The following is a 15,213-nucleotide window of genomic DNA, read 5'->3' as shown; positions in this document are numbered from 1 at the left end:
CCTGTTTGAAAACCAATAAAAAGATTGAGTAATTTGCCTGGGAAGGGACTGTAATGTTCAGAAGACCTTAGCTTTGTAACCAAAGATTTTAATCCTTATACTGTTAGACATTTCTTCCCATCTGTAAACTGAGAGAAATGATTATTTTTAGAATTAAATCAAAATTTAAGACTGCAAATTATAGTAAAATTGCAAGTTATAGTATTTCTACTTAAACATTTAATGGGTTGCCATAGCGAACTCTACTGTGTTTAAATTAAAATGGCACTATCCAAGAAAACTAAGCTAATATTTCTTGGCTACAGAAAGCAGATGAATACAGTCAATGCACTCAGTAGGAAATGAAAAGGGAAAATACTCTCTTGGTTTGGATGATTTCAGGTGTGTTCGCTTGCCCTTCTGTGTGATCTCTCTGTATGTGTAAAGTGTCTGCTGTTTCCTCAATGCAAATTTGTTTTGTGAATACTTTTTTCTTAGTTGTCTCATTTTGAATCATCTTTGTTTTCTGTAGTTTCCAAAAAATCAGCTGACTTTTAGGTAGTTGATGTTATAAATGTTACTGCCCTATGACTACAAGTTATTGATGGAAATTCAAACACATCCCCCTGGGTTTTATTGCATTGCTCCAAAATCCTAACTGCAATTTTGGCCTCTTGTATAGTGGATGTGTAGTGTAGAAGAAAAATCTAATCACTGATATCTTTGTTAAAACTTTTTCACAGACTGTGATGAGCACAGTGCAGGAGAAGATGTGATGAATCCTGCAGGTAAACACAACTGTCCTTGTTTGCAGAATGGAGTGTTTTAGTTTGCAGTTATTGTGCTGCTCATCCAGTTCACTGCAGATATTTTTCCCTTACCAAACTAATATTTGGGTTCAAATGTTCACTCTAGTGTCAGGACCTGATATTTTTACTTCTCCCTTTCTCTTAATTTTATTGATTTTTTTTCTAAGCCAAACATTCCATAAATTAGTTCTAATAGAAGGCTTATTGTGGAATGTGATATAATTGGCAACTGATTGTTGATGTAGGAGATTTATGTTGGCCTTACAGTAATAGTTTCTTATAATTGAATACATATGTGATTTCCAGTGTCTAGACTTGGGAACTTTCCCAGGAAGGAGTTCCAGGTGGTTATCTAACTGTAATAAGCCAAATGGCTACCACTCAGTCTGCAGACATGGGAAATATGCAAATACTACTGGCAAATGTAATTATTTCATAAATCTGCATTTAAATCGCAATATATCCATTTACATCTAATGGTTTGACCAGCTTATTCGCTTTATAGATTCATTTAGAATCTTTTTTTTTTTAACCTGAAACTTACTCTCCCTTGATTACTCCCTAAACTGAAATAATGTAAAACGCAGAGGTGAGAAGTTCTGATATGCCTGGATGTCAAAAAGTTTAACTATACCACGTGCCTGAGTTAGTTGCATTAGTATATGAAGTAGTAAGTGCTTGAAGTAGCAGTTACATTGCCATATATTGAACTAATTCCTTGAAATTTGATTAGGTACAGTTAAATGACACGGCAACTTGAGTTTTCATTTGCTAGCAGACTAATTTCTGGAAGGATCTCAGAAAGGAAACGTGTCTGGAAGCTGCACAGCCTACTAAAGCATGTGGTGATTTGATATTGTCCTGATCCCGGTTTGCCTCGAACATGCCTTGCACGTTAAAACATCCCTGGAGAAAGAAAACACAGTTGGCTATCCCAGCGTGAATACTCTGCAAATATTGTTCTGGGGCCTGCACAGCCTGTGACTCACAATGAATATTTTCAGCTCTGGTTCTTACAGTACAATAGGAAATACAAAGGCAAATAAGTAATTTGCTGGGGCCTAACACAGTGTGACTTGATCACTGTGCTTCAGAAAACAGAAGAGCTACATTAGCAGAAGTGAAAAGTCCTTTCAATTCAGATTTCATATGCCAGATGGCTGGCTCTTGTTCTTATGTTTTGGTGGTGGGGTGGTTTTTTTTTTTGTTGTTGTTGTTATTTTTGTTGTTGTTTTTCCTTTTATCCTACCTGTTAAGATAGCAAAGAGTGACATACGTTATCTGGCTCTGCAGCCAAGTGTGTGGTCCAAATTATTTTCACAGAATGCCTGAAAAAGTCTGCTTACTTGCCTGCCTGCCTCGATCAATTTTCTCAACTAATTAGAAAAGTCTGCCAAACATTTTTGGGCTAAGGCACTAATTATTCTCAAACAAATGTTTCAATTTTGCACAAGTTAGGAAGTGTCTTTGTATTAAATGACTGCATGCCAAGGTGCCAGAGTAGTCAGTCCACTTTCGTTTATCAATATGTCTGGAAGTCCTGCAGGACCAAGGAAAAAAATCTGAAAAGCACCATTTTAAAGCAAATGGAGATCTGTGGTGTTTGGTGATGTTAAAGGAGATAATAGTGCAATACTTACTTTGTGTTAGTTTTTAATAAGTAGGTCTATTTTCCTTCTGGAAATGCTGTTTTTTTGCGATATTTGTAATTGCATTGGTCCTCAGGTTCTGTTATTTCTGGCAGAGAATAAAAGGACATCTTGTAGTTTTTCATGCCAGCCTGGCCTATCTATCTAACCCTGTCTCAGCTTTTATAGCCCACTCTTCACCATCTTATTTCAGCATTAAAGAAGATGATCCATCATGGCAAGGGCATTGGAGAGTCTTTCTTTGTAAAAGTTCAAGTTGAGTTTGGCAACCTGAAGAAACTTGAATGGTTTAATGAAGCCTACAACTTGTTTTCCAAGTAATGGCCTGGACTTGGATTCTGTATTTCCCTCCTCGGAAGTGGTGGTGATCTTCTAGAAAAGTCTCATCCTACCTCAGCTCTGGAAATGTTTTGGTTGTACTGATTTATTTGTGACAAGGTTCACATTCTGATAGTTTATGTCACTGATAAGACATATGCTTTTGATTAGCTGTATCTCTGATGCTGCTGCTAAACTTCTGCCATCTGTCTTTCAAACTGTTTGTCGTCATCCCAAAAGTTGCTCTATAAGAAGACGGTAGATTGCCATACTTAGGATTCTCTTGGGCTTCTGTTGGATCTGCTCATGTGTAACCAACAAAAACCGGTTTCTACCAACTGCCTTCCTCTGTTTTTTGAAAGTAGAGGAAACATTTTCTTTTCACAGAAAAGTACTTTTGGAGCAGCCCTCGTTTATTTTCCAAAGATGACAAGAGAAACTCAACATTTTATTTCACAGCGATAAGTGAAATGGTTTACTTATGAGACAGTGAATTTGTTTTTTAGATCTGTGCTGGCACAAAATTGCTGGATAAAGGTGGTGGGCTTTTTAGTTCTGTTTCTCGAAGCATATATTAAGGAGAAGGGCAAAATGAAAAAATGAAACCATCAGAATGGCAACGTTTCATTACTTGATTAATTTCGAGAAGCCACTTGTGCCAAAGAAGAAAGTGTACCTAAATACTATAGTATTTGCATCTCTTTGAACAATTATTCATGTTAGGGTAACTGGGTAGTCATAATTTGTATTTGAATAATGGATTATATGTGTTTTCTTTGCAATGTTTCCCTTCCTTCTTTTAGGGAAAATATTGAACCTGGTTGGTGAATGCTTTCTACCATCAATTACTTTTTGCTCTGATCTGCCATCTTAATTGCCATCTGTCTGCACAGTGTGATAGTGTGTAGTGTGCTTTTTTTTTTTTTTTTTTTTTTTTAAATATCTAAATTGTCTGAAAAGAGCTGGCTCTGGACAATGCTGGCTGCTCCTGGCAGTTATCAGGATTGCATGAAGACAGAAGATGTCAAGTGAAGACATTGCAAATATGGTATTCCTGATTCTTTAGCATGATGTGGAACAAAAGATAAATGAGCTCTGAGTCCTAGGGTGTTTCTCAAGGTTCAGTCCATAGTCATCACCTACATGGCAAGGAAGATTTTAAGAAAACGGAGCTTAGCTTTCTTGTTCTGTTTTGTTCTTTTCCTTCTTGTCCTTTCACTGCACTGTTATTTGCTATATAATTCTCTCAGCTGGTTTCAAGGTGATCATTTTGAGCACGTGAATCATTCTTTCAACATCAATCACACTGCCAAAACCTGGCAGTGACCACTAAGTGTAGTAAACATTTGGTAACCCTTCTTGGCTTTCTTGACATTTGGATGTCTGCAGATTCAGCCTTCTCCTGAGGGGCAGAGGAACACGGAGGACGATCTGAATTTGTTTAAGGTGCTAGCTGTTATCCAAGACCAGTAAGGACCTGATGGCAGCAAGAATGTCAAGATACATATAGCCATGCAGAGGTTAGTGGTGAATCCAGTATTTTTCTAGTGAAGTTGTACCTTTGTGCCATGAAGCGTATAAAATACACCTATATATAAAATTCCTATGTTCTCCTTCATCTATTTTAAGGATATATTGTACATCAAAACACTGCAAGCATTGTTAGAATAGTAGGGATCCCATCACATACATCAGTTAAATTACATTCTTCAAACTTCTCCAAATACAATTTATGCATTCTCTGTTTAGTTTCCGGAAGCTGTAATAGCACAAAAGGAACAGGCTATGTTTTTGTGTTAAAGATCTTGATTTTTATGGGAAACTGCAGTGGTTTTTTTGTTTTTTTTTGTTTTTTTTTTGTTTTTTTGTTTTTTTTTTTTTGAGTGAAAAGCTAAACTTTCTGTCCAAGAACATTTCCTATTTTGTATATCTTCTCGTATGAGTTTGCAGAAGTGCAGCGTAAATCCAGTGGGAGTAGCATTCCAATGTAGCTACATGAGTGTTACATTATTTAAAATCAAACAAATTTAGTGGTGTAAAACCTGTTGCTCTTCTTTCTCATGATGTATTGCTACAGTTATAGTTGATTCAGCAGAGACCTTCTCGTACTTTATTTCTCATTTTCCTCTTTTTAGAACAATCCCTTTGGAATCTCTTCCAGTATCTTTTCTCAAGTAAAGTGTTAAAATGTGCACAATTGAAATAATTGTGGGGAGATTTCCAAGTTGGCAACTTTTCCTTCAAACGAAGGTCATTGAATGCTCTCTCCACAGCTTGGTAGTGTCTTCCCCATTCACACCTATTACGTAACTATAAGAAAACTTAATCTGTGAACAAATTTAATAGAACTTATCTTATACCTGACTTTTTTATTTTCTTAATGCAAACTAAAGGACATCCTGACTGCAAGTTGGAGGCTGGGCCATTGGTCTGTTTTATTCCAAGGAGGAAATGTGTCAGCACTGTCCAAGAACCCAGTAAATTGCTCTTTCTGTGGTGTCTGGGAGAGCAATGAATTGCTCTCTCAGGGGTGTCACTAACTCTTAGGTTGTTTCTCAGTGCATCACTGAAGTCTGTGTATTGCATAAAGTAATTTTCACATGAGAGAAGAGCATTTTCTTAGCTAGGTTAGCTGTAAACTCACCCTAAGGGACAAAGAGAACAATGAATGCAAGACTTTAAGTTGTCAGGTATATGATTGCACATAATACTAATCTAATCACAAGCTTTGAGTTAGAAAAAAATGGGAGAAAGGGAGGAAACTCACTATCCCAGGGAGAGACGCTGACACCGGACAAGCAGTAGGGATAATTCTTTCTGTTCTCTGATGTATTGGTGTGACTGCTGTTGTGCTTGGCAGAAAACACTCAGCCTGAAAGGCTGTAAACTTTACAGCTCTTCGCACTGTGTCGCTGTCCTATGGAATCCAGTAGGGCACAGCAATGGAAAAGGATTTCTTGCAAATCTTGTCAATATGTTTTGTCATTCCTTGATTGATTGAACTGCAAGCATAAGCTGTGTATTTCAAGACAATACTTTTGTTTTACAAAATAACAGCATGGAAACTAAAATCTACTACTTGCTGCAGAATCATATCATTAAGGCTGGAAAAAAGCTCTAAGATCCTCAAGTCCAGCCATCAACCCATGCCGACCATGCTATCTAAGCCATGTCCCTCAGTGCCATATTCTAATTCCCTCTTCATTTTTAGTGGAAATGTCTTAGTAACCAAAACTACAAAAAAAAAGTCAGAACAATGCATGAGGTTTCAGCTCAGAATGAATTTGGCTGCAATGTATAATTGAGCAGTGGAGTGAGAGTTTTGAAATTATGGAGTTGATTTTAACAGTTGACACTAGCATTAAGTGTTCTATATTTTAAGCTCCTGCCTATTGACATTTATAGATAGAAATAGTGATCTGAATTCCCCCTGTGGGTTTGGCAGATAGGTTTGAAAATTGTTTCATTTTTGTATGTAGTTTTCTTTTGGCAAGAATGTGTGTGAGTGGTGGAGGAGAGGTCAGTTTATCTATGTTTATAGGTGCTGACAAGTTGTCTGAGATTTATTTTTAATTCAGCTTGCTTAAAAATTGCATGGCTGTATGTTTTTTTTATAAATACTCTATTGCCAAAAGTTTTCATGTTAAACTTTGTGTGTGCCCCATTGCTTCTTATGACAGAAATTGGCTTCATTGATGTATAGTGCTTTAGTTAGACAATAGCTGGTTAAATGTGAGCCTCCAGAAGTTCAATCATCACCTCCATTTTTTGGAAAGTTATGCATTCAGTGGTTTTGATATGTCATACGATGCTTTTAGTAATTAATCCAGTCAGTAATGCAACTTTTCTAGATTTTTTTTTGGCAGTGTGAGTGAACTCCCATTGAAATTTGATATTCAGTGGGATACAGATACATTTTACAGGTATTTGAAAGAGATCTTCCTTCAGTGTTGGCAAAATGATTGTAAAAGTTCTGGTTATTTCTAAAGAGGATCAAATGTATGTAGTTTGAAGTGATTTACAAAAGAAATTTGTTGCAATTAGAGGCATAGATAACCTGTAAGTGCTGTGATTAGCTGATGTGCTCTCAGACCATGCAGATCACAACAGCATGGCTTTGTACCTGCTCACTACATGGGAGTTGAACTAGATTGCATTTAAGGGATCCTTCCAACTGGATTCTATGATTTGCATGCAGGTGCTCAGGGAAAGTGAGAGCAGCTCTCCTGGACCCAGCCCTTGCAGGGTGCCTTGCAGAGTGCCGCTGCCTTCTGCTGCACCAAGAACTATTTTCAAGCATGATGTTGGTAAAGGGAATTGCTGCAGTACTGTGACCAGCCAGATCTCTCAGCTGTACTGCATTGATACCAAAATGATACAAAATCATTGTCAGATTGAGAGCCAAGTGCTGCACAGAGCATCCTTCCTGCTCTCGCAGAGGCACTCTCATCCTTAGCATGGCAGTTTCAGAAGATTCGGGACAAGCATTGCAACTCTTTAAAAAAAAAAAAAAAAGTCCCCTTATGAAATTCAGTTGGGTATTTCTGTCTAATGTAAGCCAACTCAGGATGTGAAGCAATTAGCACTTCTGTAGATGTAGTCATCCACGGCAGCCTGCACTTGGGTAGCTTTAGCCTCAGCTCTTTGTGTGCACCTTTTCTTTTTCTTTATCCAGAATGAGATGTATCATTTGACCATGGGCTGATCTAAAATGAAAACTTAGATTAAGAGCAGTGCCAGTAGTAGTAAATGGTTACGCTGCAGGAATCAGAGCCAGCTGAAAATTAGAATTTTTGAAAGGGGGGCTGGAGTCTTAATCTCAACCAGCTCTGGAAAAATTGCAGCTCTGTTCTCCACAGGGAAGGAGGAGGGGGCAACGTTGATTCAGAAAACATGTGCTGCGCTCCACTGTATAAATCTGGATTTCAAAAATAAACTTTTTTAGCATGCTTGAAAGTTGTTGCTGACTACTGCCAACTAGAAGATTTAATAAAGAGTTTAACTTAGAGCAGCCCAAGCCAGCTCTGCAAACACATGCTTTCCCGCTGAGATCAGAACGAATATCAGTGCAGTGTGCAAGAGCCAGACTGTACGAGCAGGGCTGTCTGCATCCATCCCTCATCTGACTTCAGTTATTGTTATGGCTGGCACATTTCCATGGCTGTAATCATTGTAGAGTGTGTCCAAAGATCTGCTCCAAACTCGATCGTGCTGCTTACATTTTTCAATTATTTTAGTAAGGCTCTTTCATCTGCAAGCCTAGTCTGCCTGGTGAATGGACACATTTACCTTCTCAATTATAAATCTTTTTATAATCTCTTGTGCTCTCCCTACATACCTTCTAGTGTTGGATTTTTGTACTTCTTGGACTTCAGCCAATTGTGAAAAGTCTTTTAACATAAAGACAGCAAAAATTAACAGGTTGTGTAAAAAGTCACATTTTTCATTAGATCTTTTTGAGTTGCTTTTTGAAATCTATGTTTAATCCAAATATACTTGAGTCAGTATCTTGATGGGGTAGAAATGGGAAGGGAGTTGAAAACAGATTTCTGTTTTCAGCCAAGAGTTCAGCTTTTGCCTAGTGATGTGTGCTGCTGGGAGAGGACTGACTTGGTGAAGGCAGCACATCATGGGCAGACCTCCAGGCATCTCCCAGAAGGGCTCAGAGTACTGAGAAATGAGCTGGGCTGGTTCTGGGAGGGGTGCAACATTGAACAGAGCTGATTTGGAGGAGACTTGTCAAGCCATGCTCAAATGTCTATAGCCAGATATGTTGTGAATTCTGAATGTGAATGTGATTCTGGGGAAATTCAGACATAAAGGAACCTCTTATACACATGGCTACATGAAAAAAAGTTTCAGAAAATGCCATCTTTGACTCTGTTCCTTCAAACAGATAACCCTTTCCAAAGTGCAAGCAGAAGGAATACATTTCATTTTCCAATAGGTAAGCAGGCTAAAATGTTGCCAGCCTGTAAAGAAATGTTGAGGGGAAAGAACACGACTTCATGAGATTTGGGTACAGTGGGATCTGGGGACAGAAGAAGTAAGGAAGAGAGGTCTTTTGAGTCCTTTTAAAGGCTGAGTTATAAAACAAATGCCTCAAATGAAAGGCTACCAGTGATGGCGTAGGACAGCCAGAAAGACCAATGGAATACCATACTTTGCTCCATGGCATTACTCTGCCAAGTCATTGAATACTCCAAACTGGAATGAAAGGGTGATGATGTTCTTGTCTCATTACTGATATTAATAACGTATTCATTGAGAGGGAAAACAAAAACTCACAAAGGGCAAACCACTTTTTTGCTCTGTGTGTAGTGTCTCTTGGTCAGCATGATGGTATGAATCCAGAGATTGTGTACAGGTCATATATAGACACCAGGGAAAAATATGCACTGAGAACTGATGTATGAAAAGATCATTTTTTCTACAGTTAATAAAACCACTTGTCATGGTTTTGTGATTTTTGGTTTTCAGTGTTCCACATCATAACATCATGTGGGGCACTGGGAGTTTAACTGTTAATGCTCAAGTTCTGGTGACCTGCCTGGAAGAGAAGAGCAACTACATTCCCCAGGGGACTTTGCGGTCACAGAGAGGAGATAGAACTCCTAGCAAGGTCACTTGATGGACTCTTCTTCATCCGCTCTTCTTCATCGTCTCTCCTCCCGTCTCCCTGCTGCTCAACTGAACTGCGCATCTCACATCAATGCTATGGTGAGGCCTTATCCACCTTTTGGACATTCTCTCTCTCTCTCATTGTATTTGATTTATTAGCTTCAATTCGAATTATGATGTGTTATCTTACATTCTGATATTTAGTAAATTAGTTTGTTTCTCCTCAGAGAAAACATTGCCACTGTTTTTAATTATTCTGGGGTCCCCTGTTCCCTTTTTTTCCAGAGGTGCAGATTTTGTGAAATCCCTCCGCCCCGCCAGTCACGGAACTGGGCCGAACCAGCCATAAACCATTGACACCACTTCAAAAAGCAAAGAAAAACACAGCCATAGACTTTATTACCTTGATTACAAGCTCTAAAACAAAGCACTGACCACTGTTTGGAGGTGTCCTAGCAGTGGCCTGTACTGTGAGCCTGCACTGTCTTAATTCTCTGAAATTTAGCCTCAGTGTTCAGCATCCTAACAGGGAAACTCTAGTCACACTTCCATGTTTCTCTTCTAACCATTCTTGTTATTCTAAAATAAATGCCAGTGCAGCAGTGGTTTAGTTAACAAAGCAAGTAATATCTTTGCAAGTGAGCGAGAGACTTTTCTTACTTTATGCCTGATGACACAACAACGTTAATAAATATAGAATTGGTTTGGTAGTGCTTGCATAATAGAGCTTTCCAGCAATGTTGCTTTTCTTTCAATGCACAGCATGATGCGATCTGTCTGAAATAAATTCTAGTAAATATTTGCACTTCTCACGAGAACTGCCATTTGTTGTTACTGTAAACAAGGCAGCTAAAGGTGCACCAATAGGGGCCTTCATGGGATCAGTGTACTGGGAAAGCTCATGCTGCAATTTCTTCTCTGTGAATAAACTGAATTATTCAGCCCTGTTTCTAGCACATTTCTAGTACAAATTCCCTTTGGCAAAAGGTAATAGTAGAATAAAAAATTAACTAAATCAATTTGGGAAAGGAATATGTGTAAACATTAAGAGGTTTTTGTTTGTTTTTTAATTATGTTTTGGGATGTATGATAATTATCTTTGAGTAAATCCAGCGTAGCAATGGCAAGATCTGCAATGTAAACAACTACCAGATGGATAAGGGTAGTCCTAGAATAGCTAGGCAAAATGATTGTTCATCCTCATATCCAATACACAAAAAAAAAAAAAAAGCATTTTCATGGAGTATCTGCCTGGAAATCTTTTGGATGATCAATCTAGTTTGAATGATTTCAAGTTTTGCTGAGTGCTGTTGTACTGCATTGTTGAGCCCCCCCAACTCCTGTTCTAACCAGTATGGGTTTCTTCTCATCCTTTCCCTGCCTCCCTGTTTGTATTTTTCTACAGAGCCCCATTATCTGGAAGAACTGATACTCTAGCTCCACAGATTAAATTTTGCAATCAAATACATTCTCAGGTATCACAGGACATGGTTGAAAGATTAGGCTCCTTTGCTTGGAAACTGTATTCTGCATCTTGGATGCTCCCTCTGAAGCCTTACATGAACATAGCTGTGGTTTCACTCCCTTTACTTGGTTTATTTTGGTTTACAGTCACGATGGAAAAAAAAAAGAAATGAAAATAAAAATGAAACAAATGCTAATTGCAGCCAATTGGTTTCTGCATCTTTTTCTGAGAGACAGCATTGAGGTTTGGTTTTATTGTGTCGATCTGAAGCATGAGGCTGGTTTAAGGAAACAGTTGGCAATAAGCATTCTGCTAACAGCTAGGCAATTGCATTAAAGTAAAACTGGAAGACTGAGAAACCAAGAAAAGAAATGAAATTCAAATGTAAGAACTGTGCAATATTTAGGGAAGAAAAAAAAAAGAGGAGAGCTTGCTGCTTATTCTAAGAGCTCTGAATATGTGCTGTTCAAAATGCATGTCATGAGGAAGTGTTTTGGATATGAACTAGGCTGTTTTGAAATGCCTATCTTGTTAAAGTTTATAGGAATAACAGGGAAACATGATAGCTGAAGTTTCAGTGAATTGTCCCATTTGGCAATCATTCCCAGCAGAAAACAACACCCTGGAAATTTTGCGTGGCACAATGTACTGCACTTTTTCCATGGCTTGACTTCAGCTATGTAAAATCTACTTAGGAAAAGGTGTTTTAAGAACTTCAGTTATCGGCTTTATAGAGTCAAGGGTATTGGGGTGGAGGCAGTCAGGCTTGGATATTTAGCTGCTGTTCTGTTTTCACCTAACCCCAGACTGTTTTGTCCTAGAAATGTAAATTCCCAGCATCATCTCCCTTAACTGAGTTGTTAAATTTAGGAACATTAAGTGTCCTGGATTCTCAATATAGTCAATGAGATACGAATATCTGCAAAGGTAATTTGACCCTTGCAATAGATGGATCTGCTCCTGAGGGTGACTTTGCTTTGCTCGTATGGTTGTGAGAAGTAGTGATGGCTGAACTCACAATTTGGGTATCTAACTTACACAGCTGTACGTGTGAGAATTGTGCCCAAACAAGTCTTACTCAGTATTTCTTCTTTAGGCAAAGTGCCTTGTGGTATCAGATGTACAAAAACTGGATTTAAAAGGCTGGAAAAGTGTGCAGTTACTGTTTATGAAGCTGAAACTGGCTTTAGCTGCTATATACAGAGAGAGACAGGATAAAGGAAAGCAACAATAAATGTTATGCAGTGGATAAACGTGGGAAATAAGTGAAATATTGTATACAGGGAAATGTGCCCCTGAGTCCTCCGATTGTGTAGGGAGATGGAGCAAGACACTTTCTGTCTGGTATCAGAAGCCAAAAGAAATTGGGGAGACAGAGAAAGATGTGCTGCCATCAGATGAAGGGATGGTGGAAAGCACAGAGCTGTGCTGAGGGCAGGATGTGCGAAGATCAGAGAGATACTGTGCCAGCTGAACAGGGGCACATTGTAAAATACATTAGATTATGCATGATGTTCTTGGTGTTCTCTTCAGAACAAAATAAATGGTGCGGCCCCATTTTGAATACTTTGTGCAATTCCAGCTCTCCCATCTCAAGAACAATGGGCTGGAAGCTGTTGAGGTGCAAAAGAAGGTGACGATCAGACTGTGTTAGGATGGCTTCAGTGTGAGAGGTTCAGTAAGTCAGGTCTTTCCAGTTTTGAGAAAAGGTGACTAATGTGAGGAAGCAGGGTATATTGGAGTCATGTGAAGTCAAGAGTGGCGTGTAGAAAGTGAAAATACAGTGATTATTTATTATTTCTCACTAGACAAAAAAAACAAGTGAAGGGACCAGGCAGCACTTAACTAAATTATGGCAGCCATTGCTACAGGATATTGCAGATGCCAAAATATAAATGGTTTCTTAAAGTGATTAGATAAACTCAGGGAAGAGTAGTTCATAAAGACCCATTAAAGACACTGATTTGGGGCCAGCCTGCAGTTCAGAGGAAGTATCTAAACTGCAGGTCTGCTTAGAGTTTGCAGGGCATACCATACGCTTGCTTCTGTTCATGTCCTTCCCTTAAGTATCCATTCTGGTGTTATCAGAGACAAGATACCAGGATAAATGCATCTTTGGTGCAACCCACTGTATGGCTTGCTTCTTGCTGAATCACCCAGTGAAGGTCTGCATTAAGTATCTGCACAGCAGACTAGATGCAATTTAGCTCTAAGAATTCTGATTTCTACATTTGATATTGTTCTTTCACGTATAATGTTATTTAATCTCTTGCATAAAAAAACAGCATACTAGACTGAATCTGGTGGTACAACTTTGTGTCTTATTTTTCCCAGCACATTCTCCTGAATAGTGTTCTACATATCATCTTCTGTTGCTACTGACTCATATGTTTATTAATCTGGTCTATGCAAATAACTTTTCTGCATTTCTTTTTCTGTAGCTCTTTAATAAGAATACTGACCCTAGGTCAATTACCTTTAATTATCTAGAAGGTTTCTTTTAAGTGTTAGTATAACCTTGGAAAATTATTAACTAATATGTAGACCCTTGTGTATAGTTCTCATTGAAATCTGTTCTGCTAGCAATTAATGTAATGGAATTGCCACTATCTTTTTGGAGTTATTAGTCACATCACTCAAAATAGTTTTTGCTTCGGCCCCCATTGCTCTGACTTCTTTAGAACAGCAATATTTGTAGTCTCCTGCTGAAGTAGTGCTGAGAGAGCCAGAACCAAGCAGTAAACACAGTGGGATGCTGTAAGCATTCTGTAGTTTCTCTAGGGCTTACCCTGCAAAGAATTTCATATCTGTGTGACAGTTGCTAGCAGGCCAAGAAGCTTTTGTTTAACCTTCAGAGTTCAAACTGATCTTTAAGTTAAAGTTTGTATGGCATTCACTCTGAATGTAATTTGTTGGGGAATATCTGCCCTTCCTTCTGTGTGTTTAATACATATGGGTTGGTAATCCTACTGGTGCAAATTAAGAGTTCTGCAAACAAAATTTTGTTTCTAGCACACGTGAATTCTTCTGGAGAATTGCTCATACAAACCTGGACTCATATAGATTTATTTACTGGTGCATTTAATGGGTTGTTTACAAGCAACCTGGAAAAATATGCAAAATTTGACAGTCCTGTAGAGGTGGAAGGGGATTTCAATGTCTTAAAAACACAAGAAATAAAAATAAAAGTATTTTACTTTTTTTCAAAGTAACAGTTAGCTCTTCTGACTCTGTCAGACTTCCCATTGATGCCAGCTACATATCCCTGGGGTCTGGAAAACATGAGAATCCTTGAGGAATCAATATAATAGTCTATTGTTACTTGGCATGAGTGAATCTTATACCAACAGGAAGCTCTGAGCAACCAGCCTCCTGGTGCTTGACCTGAGACCTATAGGATCTAAAAGGGAAGTGCTATTTGCAGAATAGAGCAATCCTAGAGTTTGGGGCCATGGAAGTCTAAGCTTTCACAGCACTATAGAGATGTATCCTGGCTGGAAATAAGGCACTCTTCTATCTGACTGGGTTTTTTTTTGTTTTGTTGTTTATTTTTTTTAATAAGTAGAGGTTCCTTGAAGTAGGCATGTTGCTATGATTTGCTCTTGCTTCATGAATTGTCACTTCCCAAATAAACATGCCCTGTTGAAATTCCCTGACCAGCTCTGATTCAGACATAAAGTGAATTCATTTCTTCATTCTGGGATTAAACCCGTTTTCCTCTTCTTTTTCCTCTCTTTCCTCTTCAGCCTAATTCCTCTGAAACTAGATGCTGTGAGTTGACACTGCAAGCAACTATTTAATTTAATTAATTAATTTAATTAATATTATTTAATGTAATATATTAATATTATTTAATCCATTTTGGTTTGGGGTGTGTGTTCACTCCCCAACTTCTGCCACCTCTGGAAGGGTCACACCTAGGGATTATTTAATGCTCACATTTAGCATTCACTTTTGAAAAATCTTGAAAAGCTGCCCAAACAAAGTAAGCACTTCTTGTACAGTTTTCTCTGAATGTGTAAGGAAACCTTGCAGACTCTTTAAAGCTGCAAAATGTCAGAAAAATCAGGGACTCACATAGTGTTTTTCTAGTGCTGCAAATATGGTGATACACGAAAAGCTGTGAATGGGAAAAAAATCTTCATTTGTCCCTTTCTGGGTGCTGTGAAAAACAAGAAAAGAGCAACTGCTGCCCAGAGGATGGAAAGGGGCTACAGCTCAGAGGCAGTTTGCAGGGGGTAGAGAACTTGAGGTTTGATCAAATGCCAAACTGATTTATTGCAAGTTGGCTTGTTTAAATAGACAGCGTCTAAGACCTCCTGGTGTGTCATTAGAAGGGAAATAACAGCCATGTCGTACAGATGGGAAAACT

General features: G+C 38.4%; 1 protein-coding gene across 2 annotated transcripts in view; it reads left to right on the top strand.

Moving 5' to 3' along the window:
- TMC3 (transmembrane channel like 3) overlaps positions 1 to 15,213 on the top strand; it is a 305,047-nt gene that overhangs the window by 206,836 nt on the left and 82,998 nt on the right. Inside the window, exons 8-11 of one of the 2 annotated variants that reach the window (XM_048955803.1) lie at positions 723 to 767; positions 2,631 to 2,850; positions 4,145 to 4,275; positions 9,236 to 9,475. The exons of the other annotated variant lie outside the window; for it this stretch is intronic. The gene's annotated coding sequence lies outside the window, so the exon portion shown is untranslated. The remainder of the gene's footprint in view (positions 1 to 722; positions 768 to 2,630; positions 2,851 to 4,144; positions 4,276 to 9,235; positions 9,476 to 15,213) is intronic. 2 annotated transcript variants of the gene reach the window in all.

The sequence above is a fragment of the Lagopus muta genome, chromosome 10 (genome assembly GCF_023343835.1).
Source record: "Lagopus muta isolate bLagMut1 chromosome 10, bLagMut1 primary, whole genome shotgun sequence".
NCBI classification, from domain to species: domain Eukaryota; kingdom Metazoa; phylum Chordata; class Aves; order Galliformes; family Phasianidae; genus Lagopus; species Lagopus muta.
Note: the sequence above shows the minus strand (reverse complement) of the source record. Positions and strands in the feature narration are given on the sequence as shown.